The sequence below is a fragment of the Phoenix dactylifera genome, unplaced genomic scaffold (assembly GCF_009389715.1).
Source record: "Phoenix dactylifera cultivar Barhee BC4 unplaced genomic scaffold, palm_55x_up_171113_PBpolish2nd_filt_p 000736F, whole genome shotgun sequence".
Taxonomy (NCBI): Eukaryota; Viridiplantae; Streptophyta; class Magnoliopsida; order Arecales; family Arecaceae; genus Phoenix; species Phoenix dactylifera.
Window position 1 is genome coordinate 136,058 of NW_024068112.1, and position 24,817 is coordinate 160,874.

Sequence of the window (24,817 nt, forward strand, 5' to 3'; positions counted from 1 at the left end):
ATGTATTAGATTGCAGGCAGGGCTTCCCAAGGTGTTTTGGGTAGATACAGTAGACACAGCCTGCTACTTGGTGAATCAATCTCCTCATACAAAGCTAGATGGGAGGATTCCAGAGGAGCTATAGTCTAGAAAGAAGGTGGAGGTTGGCCATCTTAGAGTATTTGGGTGCACGGCATTTGTGCACATTGATCCCAGTGAGCGGAGCAAGTTGGATGCCAAGTCACGAAAGATGGTGTTCATAGGATATCCGCGTGGAGTCAAGGGTTATCGGCTGTGGGATCCCTTGGAAAAAAAGACTACTATCAGTAGGGATGTGGTCTTTGATAAGAATTCAGTCCTAAAGATGCAAAGGGTGAAAGAAGAGCGGGGGTGGAACCAACCGGATAGGGTTGGACAGCTAACTTCTTATTCAGTTTTACCTTTTGCAGGTGCACCAGAAGGACATGAAATTCAGGTGGAGCACCAGTCAGAGGTGCCTCCACATGTGGAGAGGAGCGAGATGCTAACTCGGAGACGAGATGTGCAAAGAAAGGAACAAGATCCCAGCAAAAGCATCGGAGTCACACTGCACAAGCCTAAGCAGATTGTGAGGCAGCCGGAAAGGTATGGTTTTGGAGAAACCATGTCTTATGCATTGGTTGCTGTGAATGGAGACCCAGAGACCTATGAGGAGGCATTGGTATGCCAGGATAGCGATAGATGGGTCCAAGCTATAGCAAAGGAGATGCAGTCTATCCAAAAAAATCAGACTTGGCGGTTGGTGCAGTTGCCAAGTGGAAAGAAGCCCATTGGATGCAAGTGGGTGTTCCAATGCAAGGAAGGACTTTTAGATAGAGAATACATCAGATACAAGGCCAGGTTAGTGGCTAAGGGATACTTCCAGAAGGAGTACATTGATTATAACGAAGTATTCTCCCTAGTTGTTCGACATACTTCTATTCGGATGCTGTTGAGCATTGTTGCCATCCAGGATTTGAAGTTGGAGCAAATGGATGTTAAAACAGCCTTCCTCCATGGGAATTTGGAGGAGAAGATTTATATGGAGCAGTCAAAGGGGTTTGGTAAGCTAGGGTCAGAAGGAAAGGTCTGTTGCTGCAGAGATCACTCTATGCGTTGAAGCAATCATCAAGGCAATGGTACTTATGGTTCGACACATATGTGAGGGGCATTGGCATGACCAGATGTGAGTATGACCCTTGTGTCTATGTGAAGACTCTTGAGGATGAGTCTAAATTATATCTATTCTTGTATGTAGATGACATGCTGATTGCTTGCAAGAGTAGAGGAATTGTGGAAGACTTGAAGGTAGTCTTATCTCGAAAATTTGAGATGAAGGATTTGGGTCCAGCCATGAAGATTCTAGGCATGGAGATTCTCAGGGATAGAAACAGGAAGGTGCTGCATTTATCTTAGGGAGGTTACATCAGAAAGGTCTTGCGGAGGTATGGCATGGATGGATCGAAACCGGCGGCATTAACAATAGCTGGTCATGTTAGTCTTTCGAAAACAATGTCACCATAGACTGAGGTGGAGACTGAGGATATGAAGAGAATTCCATATGCTTCAGGAGTTGGGAGTATGATGTATGCCATGGTTTGTTGTAGACCAGATCTTGCACATGCAGTTAGCCAAGTCAGCAGGTTCATGGTTAACCCTGGCAAGGAGCATTGGAAGGTGTTTTCAGATACTTGGTGGGCACAGTTGGAGTTGGCATTTGCTATGGACTGGAAGATAGCAAGAAGAAGAATTCCAACATGACCAAGGAGAACTAGAGCCGGATGATTGGTTTTGTGGATGCTAATTACGGAGGAGACATGGACACACGACGTTCTACCACAGGTTATGTGTTTTGCTTGAACAGAGGTCCAGTGTCATGAAGATCAAGCTTGCAACCAATCATGGCATTGTCTACAACGGAAGCAGAGTATACTGGCATCACAGAAGCTGCCAAGGAAGCTCTATGGATGAAAGGATTGGCATTGGAAATGGAATTTGCACAGGGGGCTGTCAGGGTGCATTGTGATAGCCAGAGTGCATTGTGTTTGGTTCAGAACTCGGTCTATCATGCAAGGACCAAACACATTGACATCAGGTACCACGGGATTAGGAAGTTGGTGGAAGAACGTGAAGTGGAGCTTGCCAAAGTTCATACGAAGGAGAACCTGGCAGATGCACTAACCAAGTCTCTTCCAAGGGATGGCTTCCTCAGGTGTGTGGCGTTGATGGGATTGATGGACTAGGAGAAGCTTACGGAGGCTTGGGAGCGCCAAGGTGGAGATTGTAGGCTCAAGTGTGGCGCATCCAAAGAAAAACAACAAGTTTCTGGGCTATGAACAGTATTGGAGTCGACTCCTGAAGACTTGGAGTCGACTCCGGTATGCTGTGAAGACTTGGCACTGTGCAGGGGTCGACTCCTTAAGAGCGACAGGAAAAAATACGAGAGCTATTTTCTGGGACAGCTTCAGGGGTCGACCCTAGGACTGCAGGGGTCGACCCCAGGACAGCAAGGGTCGACCACAGGACTGTAGGGGTCGACCCCAAGACTGAAGGGGTCGACCCTAGGACAGCAGGGGTCGACCCCAAGACTGCAGGAGTCAACCCGAGCACTGTTTTCACGGAATTTTCAGGCGTGAAGCGGGCCAAGTCAAGATTTTTCAAGTCTCAAAGGGTCTAAGTCATTCTTGGGCTAGGTTTAGACTCAAAGAGGGAGATCATGTAAGTCATGGACTTGGGTTGAGTGCTTTCTAATGTGGCTTAGGGGGAGATTGAGTTGGTGTATGATTAGACTAAAATTGGGTGCCTATATAAAGGCTTGATGCAATCAGTTTTAGGGTTATCACTTGGATTATTGCTTGAGCAATAAAGGAGCCGCCAGAAAACTTTCTCCCACGTTCTCTCTTCTCTTCCTCTTCTTTTCCACAAAAATCCTAGTTTGTGAATATGATTCTTCATCTCTTCTTCCTTCTTTCCCACGCGGCCTGACGCCCTAGGTTAGCAGATATCAAGGATTCACATGCTTTCGCACAACGCCAACAGGTGAATCACGGACGCAGGAGATCTCAAATCCGGAAGAGGGTTGGGCTCACGCTTGCAGTCGGACGGAAGGAGCTACAATACCGGCTGCTGGGATGCTGGGATTTCGAATCCGGAAGAGGGGACGAGGGATCGCTAGGAGGAACGGATCCGGAATGGATCTATAGACGCGTTGTGAATGCAGACGGAAGAAGAGGCCGCTAATCCTGCTGCTGGGAACGCGCTGGGATGTGTGGAAGAGCTGGGATGCTGAGAGGAATGCTTGGATCACGGAGAAGGTGGACGTTCGGTCTTTGGTCCGCGGGATTGCTGGGACGCGGAAGATGAATGTGGACGGCTGGGATAGAGGACGTCTCGAATTCGGAAGAGGAAGACGGCTGGCTGCTTCGTGGGTTTCCTTCTTTGGACCATGGGAGGATAGGCGCGCCGGATGTGAACTGCAGGATGCTAGGAGGAGCTGATCCGGAATGGATTTATTCGGGGATGTTGATGATTGGCTGGGTGGATCGCGGAGAAGGAAATGATCGCGGGGCCTTGATGCGGGAGAATCACGGAATGCCTGATCGCTGATCTGGAAGCTCGAACGGTTGAAGATGAAGCATGCAGCTAATACTCAGAATATTTCTCTAGCCACACGTGATCTTCCTTTATTTTGAATTCTAATGCACTCTAAAGACTGTGACGTGTAGACATGTGCTACTCGGGTGCAAATGTGCTTTGATCAGGTTTAATTATGCTCTAGTGTGATCAGGCTTGGGGTCATAAATCATCCCAATCTGTACCAAATGCGCATTTAAATGATAACCTGAGCCAAACAAAAAATATAATATTCACTTAGCGATTTTATCATTATATATTAGCAGTAATACTAATTTAAACAGCGTGTAGATCGTACTTTTGTGCTCTCATTACACCCCCTAACTAGCTTATTGCTAGTCTCTAGCAATTAACAAGCAAACGATCAAATGAGAGTGCACAAGATGTAGTTTAACTTATGACTTTTTATTGAAGCTAAATATACAAAGCTGAGATACGTACCCATTTTCGTAGGGAATCACGATTGCACTTAGCATGTGCAACAAGCCTTTAAACCCCTAGGTTACTTTAGTGGACGAGTGTTGTCTCGTGAGGGTTCGTAGTGAAGTTACCCACAAACTTCATCAGTCAGAAATTTCCAATGTTTAACTCGAAATTTGAACAAGTATTACTGTATGAACCTAGAATTGCAAGGACAATAGAGACTTATTGCTATTATATTTAAGCAGACTCTAACTCAAGTTTTATTACATCCCATCTATCTGCTAACAAGTCAAGAATGTAGTGAGGTGCAAGATAGTATCATATAAATGAGTAGCTTTCACCTTCTTCCAACATGATCACTCTCAAGACTTTCTAGAGTTAAATGGTAATGAACATCCGAGGTTTAACTTTTAATCAGACTAAATGCTAAGAAGAATGACTTGTGCAGTATCTAGCCTTATTAAGCTTTCTAGCTAACTCGTGTAGGAGTGTTAGGCCAATGACTCCCAATCCAGATGGCTCAGAGCACTAGGTGTAAAGACACCCTAACAACTAGGCTCCAAGGCTGAATTAGTCATTCAGAGTTTAATCTCAGTCATCCTCACCTTTTTACGCGAACACTCGCTGCTTGCCAAGCAAGAGGTCCGGTTACTCAGTGAGAAGACTTACATAAACTCTTTTTATTTTATTTTTATTTTTATTTTATTATTATTATTATTATTATTTTGGATGTTCATCACATATATAACTTTAAATTATCCAGAAGATTAAAAGTATTCATATTAGTTGCAAGTTTATATACCCCACTATTCATGTGCTTACGTGTATGTGCTAAATCATCTTCTATCATGTTAGCAGGAGATAGGTGGAACGAAAACTCCAGCTAGAACTGCTAGTATATTCCTTAACTTAAAGCTATTGTCAAAGTAATTCATAGTTTGTACAGCCAAAAAGATTAGAATTTGAGTTAAAAATTTGAAATCTCTTTTTTTTTAAAGCAATTTTTTTTTAATTTTATTTTTAGGCAGAAAAATCAAAAATATTCTTACCCCCATACCTAAATTCAACATTGTCCTCAATGTTGAGAAAACAGTAATAGGGCAGAGGAGACATTACCTCATATTGACTTTGATATGGCTGAATAATTTGATGATTGGAAAAATACCCCCAAACCTGCATGTTAGTAACTTAATAATAATTTTAATCTTTACATGTTGGGTTGCCTCCCAAGAGCGCTAAGTTTTATGTCTTCAGCCAGACGATTTTAATTCACTCATAATAGATAGGGTCGGTCAGAAGTGTCTTCTCGACTTCTGGACTCAGATACTCAAGGTATGGTTTTAAACGATGTCCATTGACTTGAAACGACCTATCATCCTTGGTATTGCAATTACCACTGCACCATGCGGATGTACTTTCTCTACCGTGTATGGGCCAGTCCAGCGACATTTAAGTTTTCCAAGGAATAGATGTAATCGAGAATCATATAAAAGAACTTTTTGTCCTTGGTGAAACTCCTTACGAGTGATCATTTTATCATGCATGACCTTCATGCGATCCTTGTACTTCTTAACACACTTGTAAGCGTCGTTCTTAATTTCTTCAAGCTCATCAAGCTGAAGCTTTCTACGTTCTCCCGCCTTGTCGAGATCGAAATTTAGGCGTTTAATTGCCCAATAGGCGTTGTGCTCTAACTCAATAGGTAAATGGCAAGCCTTACCGTAGACAATTCTATATGGAGACATTCCAATTGGTGTTTTGTAGGCCGTACGATATACCCACAATGCATCTGTTAACCTAAGGGACCAATCCTTTCGAGATGGATTGACAGTTTTCTCAAGGATGGTCTTGATTTTTCTGTTAGAAATCTCAACTTGTCCACTCGTTTGTGGATGATACGGTATACCGACCTTGTGGGTGATGTTGTACTTCCTAGCAAGGGCTTTAAAAATTCTATGCAAAAGTGTTTTCCCCCATCACTAATGATAGCATGAAGGATGCCAAAGCGAGCGAATACAGACTCCCTAAGAAACTTGATCACCACTTTGTAATCATTGGTCTTACACGCGACAGCCTCAATCCACTTGGACACATAGTCAACAGCAAGGAGTATGTACTGGTGCCCAAATGACATAGGAAAAGGACCCATAAAATCAATACCCCAAACATCAAGAATTTCTACAATTAAGATTGGGTTCAGAGGCATCTCATTTTTTCTTGAAATTTTTCCTAGTCTTTGACATCGATCACATGTTTTACAATACTCGTGTAAGTCATGGAATAGTGTGGGCCAATAGAATCCGCACTGCAAAACCTTTGCAGCCATCTTTTTACCGCTGAAATGACCACCACAAGCATGGTCATGACAAAAGGAAAGGACTTTCCTTTGTTCGTATTCAGGAATACATCGTCGGATGATCTGATCAGGACAGTATTTCAATAAGTATGGTTCATCCCAAAAATACCACTTCACATGAGCTAGAAAGCGAAATTTCTCCTGCTTGGTCCAAGAGCTGGGCATTTGTTCAGTAACGAGATAGTTGACTATGTCAGCATACCATGGAACATTGGTATGGAAAATCATCATTAGTTGTTCATTCGAAAAAGTTTTGGATATAGGTAAGGATTCTGCAGATGACTCAACAATCAGTCTGGACAAGTGGTCAGCCACCACATTTTCAGATCCCTTTTTATCTCGAATTTCGAGATCAAATTTTTGGAGCAGTAGGATCCAACGAATGAGCCTTGCCTTGGCATCCTTCTTTGTGAGAAGGTACTTAAGGGCGGCATGATCGGAATAAACAAGAACCATAGATCCTATCAGGTAGGAACAAAATTTATCTAGAGCAAAAACGATTGCCAACAATTCTTTTTCAGTGGTTGAATAGTTGAGTTAAGCGTTATTCAGAGTTTTGCTCGCATAATGAATAACATGGGGGAGCTTCCCCACTCGCTGACCCAAGACAACACCTATGGCATAATCAGATGCATCGCACATGATTTCAAAAGGATGACTGTTAGATGTATGCCCTAGAAGCCAATCTGGCTGACACATTGTTAATTCTAGGATATAATTTTGTACTTGACTATTTATTATTGAATAAATAAAAGGCATCTTTTTCATTCATATTGTTTATGTGTCTATGAATCGTCCAAGAATTAATAAGATGATGATGCACATTCTTAAGAGTTAAGAATTTGAGCCATGCATCATTGGTTATTAATTTCTGAATGCTCCTGATTAATGGATCATCACGAGGACGGTGATCGATCCGATGAGATCAGTGCACACATTGCATTTCTTATGGATGGACGAGACTCGAGTTCACGGTGTGGTGACACTGAAGCAATAGTGCAGGTGCTTGTTAAAGAATAAGGGTACTGAGCGTGACCAAGACAAGAAGTTACTTGGATGTCTATCCACTCGTCAGTGACTTGCTTGATGTTGCAGTAGTGTGACTGGTCCTTTGACCTGCGGTGCTTCGGCTACTCACAGTGAGGTTATTGTAGTTTGACTGCACGTATACATGGTCTCTAGACATACGGATCCATGCAGTGTAGATTGGCTGCAATAGGTTCACTGTAGGAGTAGGGTATGCACCTATATGGAATATATCGACCTTGGTAGATAAGGAGAGATCCTATGTGATTTATAAGACTGAGTTCGTAAGACCTCGGCCGGGGCAGTAAAAACAGTGGAGAAAGAGTTTTTCACTCTCGAACTTAAGTCCAATAAATCTTGACATATGACAGACGATGGGGTTTGACGAGTTGTCCATGACCTCCGTCCTGTAGGGATCCACGATAGTAGGACTGTATCATACAATAACTGCACCTAGAGGTCATTATTCCATTCTGCTGGGTAGCCACTACATGCTGCTAGATGTCACTGGTGGATGGTGAGACTCACAGAGAATATCTCGATGATCGATAAACCCTAATGAGTTGAGTTGAAATCGTTCCAACCCATTGAAAGGAGTTTTCAATGATATTGTAATAGAGATCGCAATATATCTCACTACCAGTCAGAATAGAACCTATGGGGTCACACACACTAGAAGTATTGACTGATCCGATGGTTGAAAAGTAATTATGAATCACGAGTAATCAATTCGATTGATAATCAGTAGAAGAAGGAACAATGGAAATTAATTAATTGGACTTAAAACACGAATCCTACTTAGAGTAGGATTCCTGAAGTCCTAGTTGGATTAGAATTGGAAATCCTACTTGAACTAGGACTGGGAGTCCTACTTGAAGTAGGATTCCTACAATCCTAATTAGATTAGGATTTTGAATTCAATATGGATTCCTACTTAGAATATGATTCCTAGAAGTCCTAATTAGATTAGGACTTCGAATTCAAAGTTGAGTCCTAATTGGATTAGGACTAAAATTAAATAAATCATAATTGAATTAGGATTTCTTAAGTCCCAATTAATTATTAATCTAATGAATTAACATGACTCCTAATTGGGTTAGGATTGAAGAGTTTAATTGAGTCATGGTTCATTCAAGTTCTAATTAGATTAGGACTAGCATTGATTAAACCCAAAATTGGTTCACCCTTGTTCTAAGCCTAATTAGATTAGGACCTAACCACAAGTGGCCTTCCTAATTGTCACGCCCCGGACCCGGATCCATGACACGGCCGTGCTATTGCCGACTACCACCCACAATAGCACGCAGCCTCATACCTGGGTAACAGGGTAGTCAAACCAACCAAATCTTTTCATATGAAAGCATTCTTAATACAACATGCTGGTCAGTACCCAAATACAGAGCTTCTATGTAGTTTATGTACACAAAAGTATACTTGCTTTACCCCAAAAGAAAGAAGCCCTGAAACCAAATTAACGTGTCTCTGGCAGCTATCAGTGATGAGGATCTGAAAGAAAAAGTAAATGAACGGATATGAGCTACACAGCTCAGTAAGTAATCATACATATTCTTACCGGATCGAACATAATGGTAACCATGTTTATGCAGGGTTTGAGAAGCTGACATGCGTATTATCTCACAATTTATTATGGCAAAATATGTATGCTTGGAAAACAAGCAGTATTTTCAGTCAAACAGAATTTTCATAAAACATAAGAATTCATGCGATTAGCATCATTTAAAGGAGATAGCGGTTTTAGCAAAATACAACATTTCATAAGGATATATTCAAAAACCCGTTGTAAAACAATGTATGCTTTGGCCAGGCACGTTCATAAATGTCACGGCCCGCCTGCGCAGGGCACGTGACTATCGGGCCCACATGAGGGGGAAACACGGGGCTCTCCTGCCAGATGTTGGCCGGTTCCGGGGCTTCACGCAAGCGTCCTTCACCCCTCACCGATTTTGCTTCTCCCCAAAAACGCATCTGCAGGATTTGGAAGCACCCGCCTCATATACCCAGGCTCTGAAACGAGCCTCATGATCATGCTTCAAATATCATTTTCATAAAGTATGCATATGAAACCGTGCCCCCGGCATACCGTGGTCCATTCTCTCGGATGCTACTGCGAAGTCCATTCGGCCACTGGCGGGGCCAGCTAGTCATTCTCGGCCACTAGCAAGGCCAGCGAAGTTATTCTCGGCCACTAGCAAGGCCAGCTCAGTTGCATTCGATCAGTAGCATCTTTGAGCCCATTATAATAGTGCCTCTTGGCTAGCTAAGATTTTATAAACTTACATGCATGATTAAAATATTAGCATCATCATGTTGCATACATAGCCATAGCTTCTGAGATCATGCAAGTTACTTATGCATTGTAACATATCATGCATGAAACATATATACTTAAAATAAATGCTTAGGAAACATTAATAACATGACATGATCCATAACAGGATTAGAACAGGTTACTTACTTTCTTCACAAATCATGTATACAATTCAAATTGTATGAAAAACACTGGTTCATCTTATAAAACGTAATACAAGATCTACGATAAGATTAAAACAGATTACTTACGTCAATTCGCTTTCCAAATTTCTCAAGTCCAGGTGACAAATCCTTAATCACCTAAAACAATACCATAGGGATCACATTATTTCCCATTTATTTATTATAAAATTTCTTAGTTCATCATACTATGAACTTACTTGCTTGGATCCCATCCAAGGATCTAGCCCAAGTCCAATTTGAAGCCTTTGGGGTTCGGTTTAAAACCAGATTGGGTCCACATGGGTTGATTGGGTTTTTAATTAAAGGATTGGGCCTTATTTATAATTGGGTCCAACCTTTTCTAGCCAATTGGGTCCTCTGATTTGGTCAATGTGGCTCATTTGGGCCTGAGTCAAGGTTAGCCCAAGATCAATTCGACCTTCTGTCAGTTGAATTGGGCTTGAATTGGGCCTGATTCACAATCAATTAGGTCTGCTGAGACCAACTCAGCTTAATTGGGTTCAGACCCATTTCAATTTAACTTAAATTAGCTCGGATTTAACCAAATTTATAGTTTGGGCTCGTCCAGACTTAGCCCAATCTGATTGAGCTCGGATTTAGACTTAGCCCAGTCTAATTGGGCTTGGGTAGTCAAATTTGGCTAAACCCATTTCATTTCTTTTTTTTTTTCCTTTTCTTCTCTTTTCCTTCTTTTTCTTTTCTTTTTCTTTTTTTTTCTTCTTTTTTTTTTCTTTCCTTTTCTTCTCTTCTCCTTCCCGAAGCTTCTTTTTCTCCTCCCTTCTTCTCTTTCATCCCGATCTCCTCCTCCCTTCTTCGACGAAGGGGGAAACGGCGAGCGGAAGGGAGGACGGCGAGCGGAAGGGGGACAGGCCACGACCGGCGGCGTCCGCGGCCAGGCCCATGACGCCTTCGGCCGCGCCTGCGGCCGATGCCCGCGGCCAAGCCCCGCGGCGTCCCCGGCCGAGCCCGCGGCGCTCTCGGCCGCGCCTGCAGTCGACGATCGTGCCGACGGTGCTCGCGGCCGAAGCCGGCGGCCGCCGCACACGATGACGAGCCGGCGAGTCCTCGTTCCTTTTCTTCTTTCCTTCTTTTCTTTCTTTTATTTCTTTTCTTTCTTGCCTTCTTCTCTGCTTTCCCTCTCTTCTTCCGTGACCATAGAGGGGGCGACCCCATGCCGGGGCTCGGAAGGCGGGCCGGATGGAGGTCGGCCGGCGGCTCCCGTGGCGCCTGTAGCAGCCGCGGCCCGTGGTCGCCGACCCTCTCTCCTTCCCGTGGAGAAGAGGGATCTCGGGAGAGGAAGAGCCAGCGGCGGGGACCAACGGCGCCAGCGACGCTCGCGGCCGCACACGGGTGAGTCCCCTCTTCCCTCTCTCCTTTTTCTTCTTTCTTTCATTTTCTTTTCTTTCCTCCCTTCTTCTTCTTCACCGAGACCCCCTATCCCACTGAAGAAGAACAAGGGGAATGGGCTCCAGCCGACTGCAACCCCCTACCGAGAGCCGGCAGCGACTGCAGCTGAGGTCCATGGAGTCCCTCCTCTATATATTTTTTTTTTTGAAAACAAGGAAGATGAAGGACTGAGCATGATCAGGGAGCTTATCCATTTCCAGGGATGATCTGCGGTGCTCCCTGCTTTGGCGCTTCAGCGGTCATCCCAAAAAATCCTTGGGGAGGAAGAAGAGTTGTAAGGGGTCTATACATGAGGCTTTTTTAGCTAGGGTGAGGTGTCACCCCCAGCTTTTTCCTTGTGAAGAGCCTAACAGCTGGGCCTTCTTCTGATCCCCAGCTGGCCCTAGTCACATCCATGCACAAAGCATGAGGTGGCAGCCATCAAACGGGCTGCCAACCATGGGCCCAGTTAGCCTATTAGATGTCATGGCCTAATGTTCAAATATGGGCCCAAAAAGGAGTAATTGGGCCCAGTTGATTTTTGGGCCCAGGTATTACACTAATCCTCCTCTAGGTTAACCAAGAAGGAGGGGCATACGCCCCTCCTCCTTTTCCTCCTTGGTGCGGCAACACAAGAGGGGCCGGCGCCCCTCTTGGAAAAAAATCAAGGGCTCCTAATTTGTAGGAGCCCTTCATGCCTTTAAAAGGAGAAGTGGGCGGCACTCTAGGGCATTCATTGAAGCCCTCTTCCAGCCCAAGCCGTGGCCCCCCTTCCTCCCTTTGGTCTTCAGCTGCAAGCAAGGAAGAAAAAGAAGAAGGCCTTGGCGGCCTCCTCGCCTTCCCTTCCTTCTTTCAACGCAGGGAAAAGAAAAGGCTGGGTCTAGCCTTTGGTTCTTCATCCAGATCCCTCCTTCTTCTTTCTCCTCCCAAACACAATCAAAGATTGATTCAAAGGGAGGAAATCAGCCATCCAAAGTTGTCTTTGTAAGGGAGCTAGCACCCCGGGGAGACAAGAAAGCTTTGATCGAATCTCTACTTCGTGTGGATACCCGTAGAGACCGGACACATGAACGGCTTCAAGCGAACCTTCATCCTAAACCACGAACTTCAGTTTGCGGTGATCATCTACCCGCACAAGGTAAAGATCTAATCTTCTTAAAGGTTTAAAAAGTTTTTAATCCTAATCTATCTACGAATGATTTTTGAACAACGTTCATGAGATGAACGTCGATCCCGCGCATGCCTCTTCCGCTGCCATCTGAAATTTTTTAATTTTTCTATAGCATGGGCAGGTTCCCAACAATGACTCCAATCAGGAGACCTTATGATGGGTGCTGAAGTCAATTTAGACTTTAGCCTTTCGAAAGCAGTTACACAAGTTGGTGAAAAATTGAAAATAGCATTTTTGGCCAACAAATCACAACAGGGTTTTGATATTTTGCTGAAATCCTTGATAAAGCGGCGGTAAAAACCCGCATGCCCTAAAAATGATCAAATTTTCCTAACAGTCTTGGGAGGTGGCAATTTAGCAATTAATTCTACTTTGGCCTTATCCACCTTAATTCTCCTTTGTGACACAATGTGTCCTAAAACAATACCTGATTCTACCATAAAATGACACTTCTCCCAGTTAAGAACTAGGTTTTTCTCTTTACATCGTTCTACAACAAGTGTCAAGTGGTGTAGACATTCATCGAAATTAGATCCAAATACAGAAAAGTCATCCATGAAAACTTCGAAAAATTTCTTCACCATGTCGGAGAAAATACTCATCATACACCATTGAAATGTAGCCGATGCATTGCATAGCCTAAAAGGCATGCGACGATAGGCAAAAGTGCCATAAGGACATGGTTTTCTCTTGATCCTCACGTGTGATAGGGACTTGGTTATATCCAGAACAACTATCGAGGAAACAGTAATGAGAGTGGCCAGCTAGACGTTCTAGCATTTGATCGATGAAGGGTAAAGGAAAATGGTCTTTTCTAGTCATGGCATTGAGCTTCCTATAGTCGATGCATACTCGCCATCCCGTTTGGATTCTAGTAGGAACTAATTCATTGTGATCATTTTTTACTACAGTGATGCCAGACTTCTTGGGTACAACTTGAACTGAGCTTATCCACTGACTATCAGAAATAGGATATATAATTTCTGCATCTACAAACTTGATGACCCCTGCTCGAACTACGTCCTTTATAACTGGATTAAGTCGCCTTTGTGGTTCTCTAGAGATTTTTGCATCCTCTTCTAGATGGATTTTATGTTGGACCACAGAAGGACTAATTCTCTTAATATCAGCTATAGACCAACCGATAGCTTCTTGATTTTTCCGAAGGATACTTAACAATTTCTCTTTCTGTTTTTTAGTTAGATTCGATGCAATTATAACAGGTAAGGTCTTGTTGTTTCCAAGAAATGCATACTTCAAGTTTTCGAGAAGGTCTTTAAGTTCTAGCTGGGGAGGTTTGACATTGGATGGCACTAGCTGGGATCCCGAGATAGGCAATGATTCAAACTTGGTAGCCCATTTGCTAGTATCCATCACAGGAATGGAATCTAACCTCCTGACTTGATTCACAATCATGACCGAAATTAGACAAATATCTTTCTAATGGATCAGAATAACTCGACTCTTCAAAAGAACTGCTAATTATGTTCTCGATCATGTGAATTTCTTCCAAATCATCCATCTCAGTTGACTGATTACTACTACGAAAAATATTGAGCTGGACAGTCATGTTTCTAAAGGCTAGAGTCATTATTCCATTTCGGCAATTGATCACAGCATTTGAAGTGGCCAAAAATGATCTACCTAGGATCATCGGGATGTGACTTTCTGAATTTTTTACTGGTTCAGTTTCAAGAACTACAAAATCCACAGAATAGTAAAACTCATTAACTTTGACAATCACATCCTCTACAATTCCTTTAGGATATTTTACAGTCCTATCTGCTAACGAAAGAGTGATGTTTGTGGGTTTTAATTCTCCCAAACCCAACTCTGTGTAAACAGAATAGGGTAACAAGTTTACACTAGCTCCTAAATCTAGGAGGGCTCTCCGAATGATGGTTTCTCCTATTTTAATTTCAACGGTGGGGCAACCAGGATCCTTGTATTTTGGGACAATCTGTTGTTGAATGAGAGAAGATGCTTGTACCGCCATCACAGCTTGCCTAGGAATACTGGTCAGGTCTTTTAAGAATTTTGTATAGGAGGGGTTCTGTTTGATGGCATCTAGGAAGGGTAAATTTATTTGGACATTTTTAAAGACTTTCATGATTTCATCATACTGAGATTTTTTCTTTGAGTCTTGTAATCTACTAGAAAAGGGAGCCTTGGGTGTGTATGTCTCTATTAGTTTCTCCTCTATTTCTTGTGTTCCCTGTTCTTGCCCCTTTTTCTGAGTGGGGTTCGGTTCATGCTTTTCTTCTTTTTCTTGTTCAGAAAGTTGGACCTTATTGTCCACTTGCTTGCCAGACCATAAAGTGGTAATTGCCTGGACTTCATGGGTTGGATTTTCATTCGAATCAATCTGAAACTGGCCTCTCGACCCTTGATTCTATTGCCTACTAGGGTTAGGCACTGGCAGATTGGGCAATTCACCTCTCTTCCTATCCCCTAGAGAGTTAGCTATTTGGCTCAGACTAACCTCAAGTTTTGCAATCGCTTGCATATGGAATTGGTTAGTTTGGGTTTGAGCCATGTTGGTCTGTTGTTGTTGTTGGATGAAGTCTTGTTGTTGCTTCATCATGTTAGCCATCATGGCTTCCAACGATGTAGATTGTTGAGGGATTGGGGCACTATAAGGAGGGATAGGTGGAGCCAATGATTGGTTCATCTGTGGTGAACCTATCCTAGGAAAATTCTTCTGAAAACCTGATGGACCACCCTGATGCTGAATAGGTTCAGTCTGCCTATATGAAAAGTTCGGGTGAAACCTATTATCAGGGTGATAAACTGGGCTGAATGAATTAGGAGTGGGTTTCCTAAAAGCATTATATAAATTTAGAGCATTTGCCTGCTCGGCCTTAATATTGGGTAAACTAGGACAGCACTCCACTAGATGCTCAGAACTGTTACACAAGATACATAAGCCTTATGGCTCGTGTTCCACTTTCATGATTGGATTTGACTCTTTTTGTGAGTTCGAATTAGTGGAAACAGTGAAAGCATCCAACTTTTTGCTCTAGTTGTTCACCCCATTCACTAGATTGGACATGACATTCTTGAGTTCTGGGTCTGTTTTTATTCCGTAGGTACTTGGTTCTCTAGACCCATAATCATCTTTATCTACCTCCTGACCGTAGCTACTCCAATTTTGGGTATTTCCAGCTAAGTCCACAAGGAACTCATATGCTTGATCAGGGGTTCATGAACCTACCCTTATGCATGGATTCAATCATGTTCCTATGTGCTGGAGGTAATCCTTTGTAAAAGAAATGTACTAGATAGCCTTGTCAAGCCCATGGTGCGAGCACTTGACCAAAAGATTATGGAATCTTTTCCAAAGTTAGGAAATTTCTCCTCAAATTTTTCTCTGAAAGTTCTTACAGTATCCTTAATTTTTTCAGTCTTTACCATGGGATAGAACTTAGCCATGAACTTCCTAGATAGTTGTTCCCATGATGTGATGGAATTTGAAGCAAGAGAATATAGCCATGCAGTGGCACGATCCTCTAAAGTCATGGGAAACAACCTTAATTTAATACCCTCTTCATCTAAGTTTTGATTTCTCAACATTTGACAGATAGTCAAAAATTTGTTTAGATGAATATACAGTTGTTCACTCTCAAACCCATACAATTTGGGTAACATGTTTATTGTTGCAGCCCGAATCTCGAATTGGGTTGCATTATTAATTGGTAATACTATGCAAGTAGGGGGACTAGCGGATGCGGGTACGAACAACTCATTCAAAGTTCTAATATGTTCACCCATTATAGAGATTGATGGTTGGCTTACAGTTTGCTGATTGTGATGAAAAGTTCTGTTAATCTCAGATCAAATGGTGTTAACTTACCCCTTAATGACCTTCTACCATACATACATTATCAACAATTTATTAGATTTGACTCCTAAAAGGAACGAAATCTTAAGAGAAAAGAAAGGCTAGACACAGATGACCACAACCAACACCACACAACAATTTGACTCTATTAGTCTTAGAATTAAGTGAGGTTTAGTAGCTTCTTAAATCTAGTTGCATGGAGAATTATTAGGTAAAAATTTCTAAAATTCTCTCCTAGATTATACAGCTCCTAATCTCCCTTTCAGATTAAACATGAGCTTACCAGTTAAGAAGATCTAGTAACTAGTGACCAGGTAAGTTCCAGGGTGTGTGGTGGTGTACTAGGCTCACTTAAGTACCACAATTTTCGTAACAGTTTTTACTGTTATAAAACTTGCCTAGACATCACCAATTATTAAAGTTCTCACTGAAGTGGCCTTCAGTCGCTTCCTACCAAGAGCCTATTGAGCTCGAAAACCCTAAGGCCAATGTCTAATTTCTTTTAATATGATTAGGTTTAGGATAGTTATGCACTGTGATGATTTTTGGGCTAAGGACGAGTGATGAAATCCCGACCTTATCTTTTTAGTGGGTTCTACCCTTAGAATATTTTATGCAAATGCTTACACTACATGCAACAATCATAAATTTTTTTTTAAAAAGTTTTATGGCATGACATTAAATTCCTTTAATTAATGATAAAGCAATTTTTTTTATTTATATATTTATTTATTTTTTTTTAATTTTTTAATTTTATATTTTTTTTATTTTTTTTTATTTATTTAAATTTTTATATAGAAATAACTTGAATGTAAGCTAAAAACTAATCCTTATGCGTTAGTCAATTTCCGAATGCCCGTTGAATAAGCTTTGGAGATTACTCCATGAGAAGTCCCAATAGAGGTATGATAACCTCGGAGGATTGCACCCTATCAATTACTAACAAATTTTATTTAAATTTAATTAATTTTTTAATCTTTTTTTATTAATCTAGGAAGAATTAAATAAGGCAAGATTAAAATAATCTAAGAAAATAAATCAAGGCTAGAATTGAAAATTTCACACCTGATCTTAGTGAAGTTCGCTGAATCTTCCTTATGACTCGTCTTGCCTCCCCGGCAACGGTGCCAAAATTTGTTGTCGGCTATTCTTTTGTAGACCTGAGGATGATTTAAAAAGGGTGCCGTTGTCAAAATCCTAACCAACAAACAAATATTATTTTTTTCTCTTACCATCCTCTATTCGATGAATAGTGGTTATAGGTGGTCGATCCACAGGAAGGTGATTGGAGCACACAAATAAAGAATATAAACTCCATTAAGATTCATGGCAATATTTTTTTTTTTAAATAATTTCTTGAGGATATTTGATTAATCTCTAACCAACCAGAGATAGTTTTCTATTCAAAAATAAACAAAGGGAAGAAAGAAAACTTTGCAATTAAAATAAGAATTTTAGAGTACATAAAATAAATTGCAGAATATTAAATTAAAACTTAGACATGGATTGCATAAAAGAAAAATTGATAGATTGCATAAAAAAAAAAATTAAACAAAACCTATAACATGGATTGCATAAAAGAAAATTTAATAGATTGCATAAAAAGAAAAATGCTTACAAAAGTAAGAAGGAAAAAAAATTGAAAACAAGGGAACAAGTACCCCTCTCGGTGAAAAACTAAAAAAAATAAAATATTTTTTTCCTTCTTCTCGGAAAATAGAGCTCCTCCTCTGTTTCCTTTCTCTTTTTTTTTTTTCTTTTGAAACAGAGCTCTCTTCTCTCCTTCCTCCTCCTCCCTTTTGTCGATGGACTCTCCTCCTTTATATAGATCTCTCCCTTCTTCTTGAAGCCGACAATAAATCCATGGGGAGCAGACACATGATCCTTGGCATGATGCAGGAGGGCTGAATCACAGGCTGCTGGGATTCCGAAATGGAGCTGACGCGTGAAGCTTGGAGGTGAATCACGGACGCGGGAGATCTCAAATCCGGAAGAGGGCTGGGCTCACGCTTGTAGTCGGACGGAAGGAGCTGGATTACCGGCTGCTAGGATGCTGGAATTTCGAATCCGGAAGAGGGGACGCGTGATCGCTGGGATGAATAGATCCGAAATGGATCTGTAGATGCGTTGTGAATGCAGACGGAAGAAGAGGATGCTAATCCTGCTGCTGGGAACGCGTTGGGATGTGCGGAAGAGCTGGGATGCTGAGAGGAATGCTTGGATCACGAAGAAGGTGGACGTCCGGTCTTTGGTCCGCGGGATTGCTGGGAAGCGGAAGATGAATGCGGACGGATAGGATGGAGGACGTCTCGAATTCGGAAGAGGGAGACGGCTGGCTGCTTCGTGGGTTTCCTTCTTTGGACCATGGGAGGATAGGCGCGCCGGATGTGAACTGCGGGATGCTGGAAGGAGCTGATCCGAAATGGATTTATTCGGAGATGTTGATGATTGGCTTGGCGGATCGCGGAGAAGAAAATGATCGCGGGGCCTTGATGCGGGAGAATCACGGGATGCCTGATCGCTGATCTGGAAGCTCAAACGGTTGAAGATGAAGCATGCAGCTAATACTCAGAATACTTCCCTAGCCACACGTGATCTTTCTTTATTTTGAATTCTAATGCACTCTAAAGACTGTGACGTCTAGACATGTGCTGCTCGAGTGCAAATGTGCTTTGACCAGGTTTAATTATGCTCTAGCGTGATCAGGCTTGGGATCATAAATCATCCCAATCTGTACCAAATACGCATTTAAACGATAACCTGGGCCAAACAAAAAATATGATATTCACTTAGCGATTTTATCGTTATATATTAGCAGTAATACTAATTTAAGCAGCATGTAGATCGCACTTTTGTGCTCTCATCAAGATGCCCTAGGAAACCAAGTTGGTGATCTCATTCCTGAGAACTTTCCTGACCTATAATCTATGCTCGCATACACGCCACACAAAACTCATGAGACTTCATTGGGTTCCGAGATAACCATTACAACCTGGTGAGGGCAGTTACGAAAAACATCCACAGTGGCCACCCCCCACTTCCACAATACCAAAATGCCCATAGACAGCCCCTAGGACTCCACTGCAAAGGACTCCTACTCGGCCGCTAGGCGCCGCTGCACTCGGCGTAGCCCATCTCCAGACAGGCATGTCTTCACATAGGAAGCAGATCTCTGGACCACTAACCTGCACCAATTCCCTGAAGGACGTCATAAAGGAAGACTTGGCTGCCTCCTACAGTTCCATGTGAGAATCTTCATAGATCATTGTATTAACGGGTGGCCCTTGACACAACCTCCCCTGGGCCTCGGAGTCCATCTCCACCTCATGGGCCAACCCAGCCTCGGAGTCACTGCTGCTTTGACTCGTTGCACCACGGTCGGATGATCCACCGCTGCCCTACCAGCAGCTCTTGCATGCATCTAGGTCATCATCACCGCTACCTCCACCATTGCCATCCTCCTGGATCACTGGTCCTAGGGGAGCTTGGGCCAGCTGAGTCACTGTTGCGCCTTCTCCCGACATTATCGGTCCACTTGCATCCAATCCCACCTCCGGACAACCCTTTGACTCATTGTGGTGGGTGATGGGGTGTCCCACCATCTCCTGGCCCGCTGACACCATGTCCTCTCCACCTGGCCCAGGCGTTGGGCCCGGCCCAATCCCGTGCGTGCCAAGCACTGGTGGCACGCTCGTCTCCGCACCAAGGCCACCTACTGTAGGGCTCCCATCTCGAGCTTGTGGGCCATCCGCATCAGTTCGCGGGGCACGCCCTTCACCTCCTGTGCCATAGGCGTCGAGGCCCTTACGCCAAACTAGAACAGCGCACCGGTCTTCGCTCTAAGGCCACTTTGCAGGCCGCCCGCAATAGGCGCATGGGGCCCGCCCAATAGCCAGCCCAACTCCTGGCCCATAGACGCCGCGACCCCTGCACATGGCCCGTCCACCGCACCAAAGCCAAAAGGCCCGCTTGTCATGCCCGCAATCCTGCCTATCGTGGGGTTGCGAACCATCCGCACCAAGCGTGTAGGCCGCACCCAAGCCTTCCTCGGGTGGGGCCCGGCCTATGACACCGGCTCGCTCCAGAGTGCCCTGTCCTAGCTCGGAAGGTGATATAGGGCTTTTGTGCTGCTTCTTGAACTGGCCCAAGCCTGCATCCACCATACAGACCTCTAGACCGGCATGCAGCCCAGTCGGCCTAGTTGCCCCCTTCCCTTCCGCCGAGTCGATTAGGCTTGCAAGCAGGTCGAACGCCGAGCCAACTTGGCTTCCTCCTCGCTGCGACCTGGACCCAGAATCGCTGCCGTCTTCTGCTGCTGAGACCTTCGGTCACGAGTGCCAGCGGGCCACCTTCGTCGGTTTCTGCTAACCTTCCAAGTCCGACGGATGCTTGGTCGAGCAACCGGTGAGAGCGGCCGAGCTGAAGACGACTCGGGCATGGACTCGATCATTTTTCTCATCCACGGCGGCCTCTTCGCTATTCTCGGTGGCCGGATCTGCATCGCTGGCAGCCAGGGAACGTAGATTAGCCCGTGGGCCTCCTCCCCGGGGCTCTTCACTTGCACAACGAGGTCATTCCTCATTTCCACCACCATTGGCCCCTGATAGGACCTTCCCTCCTCCGTCTGCTCCGGCGTTGAGAACCGGCATGTCACCTCCAGGTGGGCAATCCTTCCATACCTGATAAGTGCTTAATAATTTATAATTTAGTTATCTTTCCATAGCACTTATCAATGTTCTTAAACTGATAAATACATATTTTACCATGAAATTGAATAAACATTGAAATAAATTTAAAAAATGGTAAGAAGTAAATAATTCTTTTCTTAAAACAGATTCTGAACTTGTCTCTCTCCTGGTTGCGATATTTCATGAAAACATATAAGGAGGAGATTGTGTTGATCCGATTTAGTAACCTGATGGAGTTGTAATCAAGCTCAGGCTATGATTAAATAGGTTTTGGTCCTGATTAGATAATTATTTTTGTATGAGGAAAAAAGTTTGATTAACCCTTTTAATTAAGTCACGGTCCTGTTTTTAATCTTGTTGAGTCCAGTCTGAAGTAGTTTAGCAAGAATTAAATTTAAATGACATTGGGCTCGAGAACAAGTTCAAGCAAATCAACGATCATGACCCACCTCAAATCCAAAGCCAATTCCTAACCAATTCCTTACCTGCCTTCATATAAAATTTATAATTTTAAAACAAAAAATAATAATAATTAAATATCCACAGTAATTTCGGGAAAAATTACTGGATTCACTGTTCCTATGAACAGTGTTCCATGAAAACACTGTTCATATGAACAGTGTTACAAAAAAAATATAATAAAATAAATAAAAACTCCACTGTTCATCTTCTTCCCCCCCCATAGTGCATCACGGCCGAGATTCGCATCCTCCTTCCCGTTCCAGCCACGAGTCCCACGCGGTGCAGCCAGCGACCAGCTCCTCCACGATCATCGCGCGTGCAGCCAGCATCCCAACCACGTCATTGCTATCCTCTTCATCCGGATCGACTCCCAGCTCCAATCCCTGAGATTCAGCCTTCTCCGCGATCATCGTCCGCCCAGCATCCAAGCATCTGCGACGTCTCCCCTTCCGGATTGATTCCTAGCACCAAGCCGTGATCGGCTCCCAGCAGCCGGTAACCCAGTTCGGCATCCATCTCCAGCTCTGTCCCCGTCTTCTCCGAGATCCAGACATTCCGCATCAGCCTCCCAACGATCCCGCGGCCATCTCGTCTTCTTCCGTCCACCTCCCGTCGATCCAGCGGCCAGCTCCATTTCCGGCCATCTACAATCAATCCGACGCTCCACAGATCACGTATTCCTCCCAAGATCCAGCCATTCTTCCACGGATTGACGCCCTTCATCCTCTTCGTCCGCGATCTGCCCTCCGGCATCATGCCCCGGAATCAGCCGTCCGTGATCTCTTCTCCCTTCCCGAATGAGCACTCCAGACAGCTATAAAAGGAGGAGGGTGGCCATCGGCTAAGGGGGAGCGGGGATGGGTTGGATTGAAAACAGGGGAGCCCTGTTTCGGTGAAGAAAAAAAGGAAGAGAGGAGAAGGCCGAATCAGAGAAAGAAGAAAAAGAAATAAAAAAGAAAGGAGGGGGGGGGGAAGAATATTTTGGGATATTTTGGGAATAATGGGAGCTGAAGTTTTTAATATGAAGATGGGAGGTCGTCCGGAAGCCATGCGCAGCTAAACGTCCAATCTAGGGCTGGATGAAGCCCTAGTAATGTATCAGGGCATTGTAATTCTTACCTTTTTAATCTTTTTGGAGTTTGTTTAAATTCTCATTCTCAATGAAAATTTCTTTTATAATGTTTAAACCTTGAGCATGCCATTTACTATTCATGTTTGCTAAAGTAGTCTAAGATGATCCATGCCTAGGAAGATGAGGTGGGCTGCACCCTAGATTAGCATACTTAGGTAGACACTTCATGCTATACCGAAGATGGATCTTCCTAAAACTCTTTATGTTTTTTTTTAAATGCTTGTAGCCAATTTGCATGCCTCTCAAAAAAGATAAAAATTAAGAACACAGTCCCTAATGCAATGCTACGCGGTGGATTCCAAACCATAGATCCATCTACTTTGATAAATTTCAATTCGTACTCATAGATTAATTCAGTATAATTAAGTTAGCAAACTCTTCTTTTTGATTTATTATTAAAGAAAAATAACTTGTCTCCAATTCCTGTGGACCGACACCCGTAATCACTATCCTACAGGATACGTGCTATTGCGTGGTTTACTTTTGAAATTGAAAGAACCGATCAGTTTTTGGCGCCGTTGCTGGGGATTGCTAGCATAGTTGTTTTTCTTTTCATTTAAAAAAAAACTTTCAAATATATATATATATCTAAAATAAAAATATTTTTCTATTGTTGTTACTTTTCTTATCTCCTTTTTCTCTCTTACTAATTTTTAATTTTTTTTATATTATTTGATCAGGAATCGAGAAAAAAATTTGGGATGATCAAAAAGAGAACTGGTGGAAAATGAATGCTGTAGAGGTTTGCCAAAAAAAAAAAAATTAAATTGCTGAAAAAATTTCCTTTGGTAACCTCTTAACCTTTCTTGTTTAAATTGATTATTAGCTTGAAATTTTGTGGTGATTGTTTGATTTTAATTTCAACAAAATTGTGAATGCATGCCTGATACACATACACCAATTAATCTGCACTTAGTAAGGGCAATCACCCCAACAAGATGAGAGCCGGATTTCATCACCGGACTCTTGCCCAACTTAGGTGAACTCAATCTCACATAGTGTCACTTTAATTAAAATCAATTAGACGTTGGCTCCTAGGGACATTCGAGCTCAATAGGACGAAGATCACCGAAAGTTGCACCAATTTCGCTCTGTGGCTTAGTTGATGTCTAGGCAAGCTTTGTCCCTATAAGGAAGACAGTTCATCTGTTCGAGGCAAGTGGTTTTTAAGTGGGACCTTTGCGAACGCATCGTGACCCCTCCACTTACCTGGGATCTTACCTGGTCAACTCAGTTCATTAGACCGAATTGGAGGCTTAGGTGCTCTCTTCAAACCAGTTAGGAGCTGTCTAGTGATTTTAGGACAAATACAAGAATTGATGTGTTTTTTCTTTTATTGCATGCTTGACTGATCAAGTACTAATGTATGCAAGGGAGTCGTTCTAGAGTACGTGACCTATTATCTTTTGACCCTGAAATAGAACGGACCCTTAGGAATATTCGAGCTGAGATCAGAACATTAGAATCATCCCCACCTCCTGAGATGGCTGAAGAACAACCCAAACTCCTGGAGAGTACTTTACTCCCACCATTTACACTTCCCCATCTTGCATTCGATTACCTGAGGTAGTAGCTGTACAATACAAAATAAAGTCTAGTGTGATCCAAATGCTCCCATCTTTTTATGTGCTCACCAACAAAGAACCATATAAACACCTAGATGAATTCCTTGAGATTTGCACCACTGTCAAGATTCAGAACTTCATTGATGATGCTTTGAAATTTAGATTATTCCCTTTCTCCTTTAAAAATAGGGCTAAGCAATGGCTGAATTCTTTAGAAGCCGATTCGATTCGTTCCTGGGATCAAATGCAACAAGAATTCCTAAAAAAATACTTTTCCATAGGAAGAACGAACCAGTTTAGACGTGCCATCACGAGCTTCTCCCAAACTAAGGGAGAAGAATTTCATGAAAATTGGGAGAGATTTCGGGACCTAATCCGTAAATGCCCACATCATCAAATACCTAAATGGCAGCTAGTGCAATGTTTCTATGACGGATTGACTGAACGAAACCGTCAAATGATCGATGCCGCATGCGGGGGGACATTCATGCTTCAAAATGAGCATAAAGCATGGCAATTATTTGAAAATCTTAATGAAAACTCCCTCCACAATGCTTCCTGTTCTCGTCAAGCACCCCCGAGTTCTCAAAGAAAAGGGACCATTTGTGAAATAACTCATTCTA

At 43.0% G+C, this 24,817-nt stretch overlaps 1 non-coding gene across 1 annotated transcript; it reads right to left on the reverse strand.

Moving 5' to 3' along the window:
• Window positions 1-24,487: 24,487 nt before the first annotated feature.
• LOC120107042 lies at window positions 24,488-24,593 on the reverse strand. Its single transcript, XR_005509009.1, has one exon. It is a non-coding gene; the product is annotated as a small nucleolar RNA R71 (small nucleolar RNA).
• Between the last annotated feature and the right edge of the window lie 224 nt (window positions 24,594-24,817).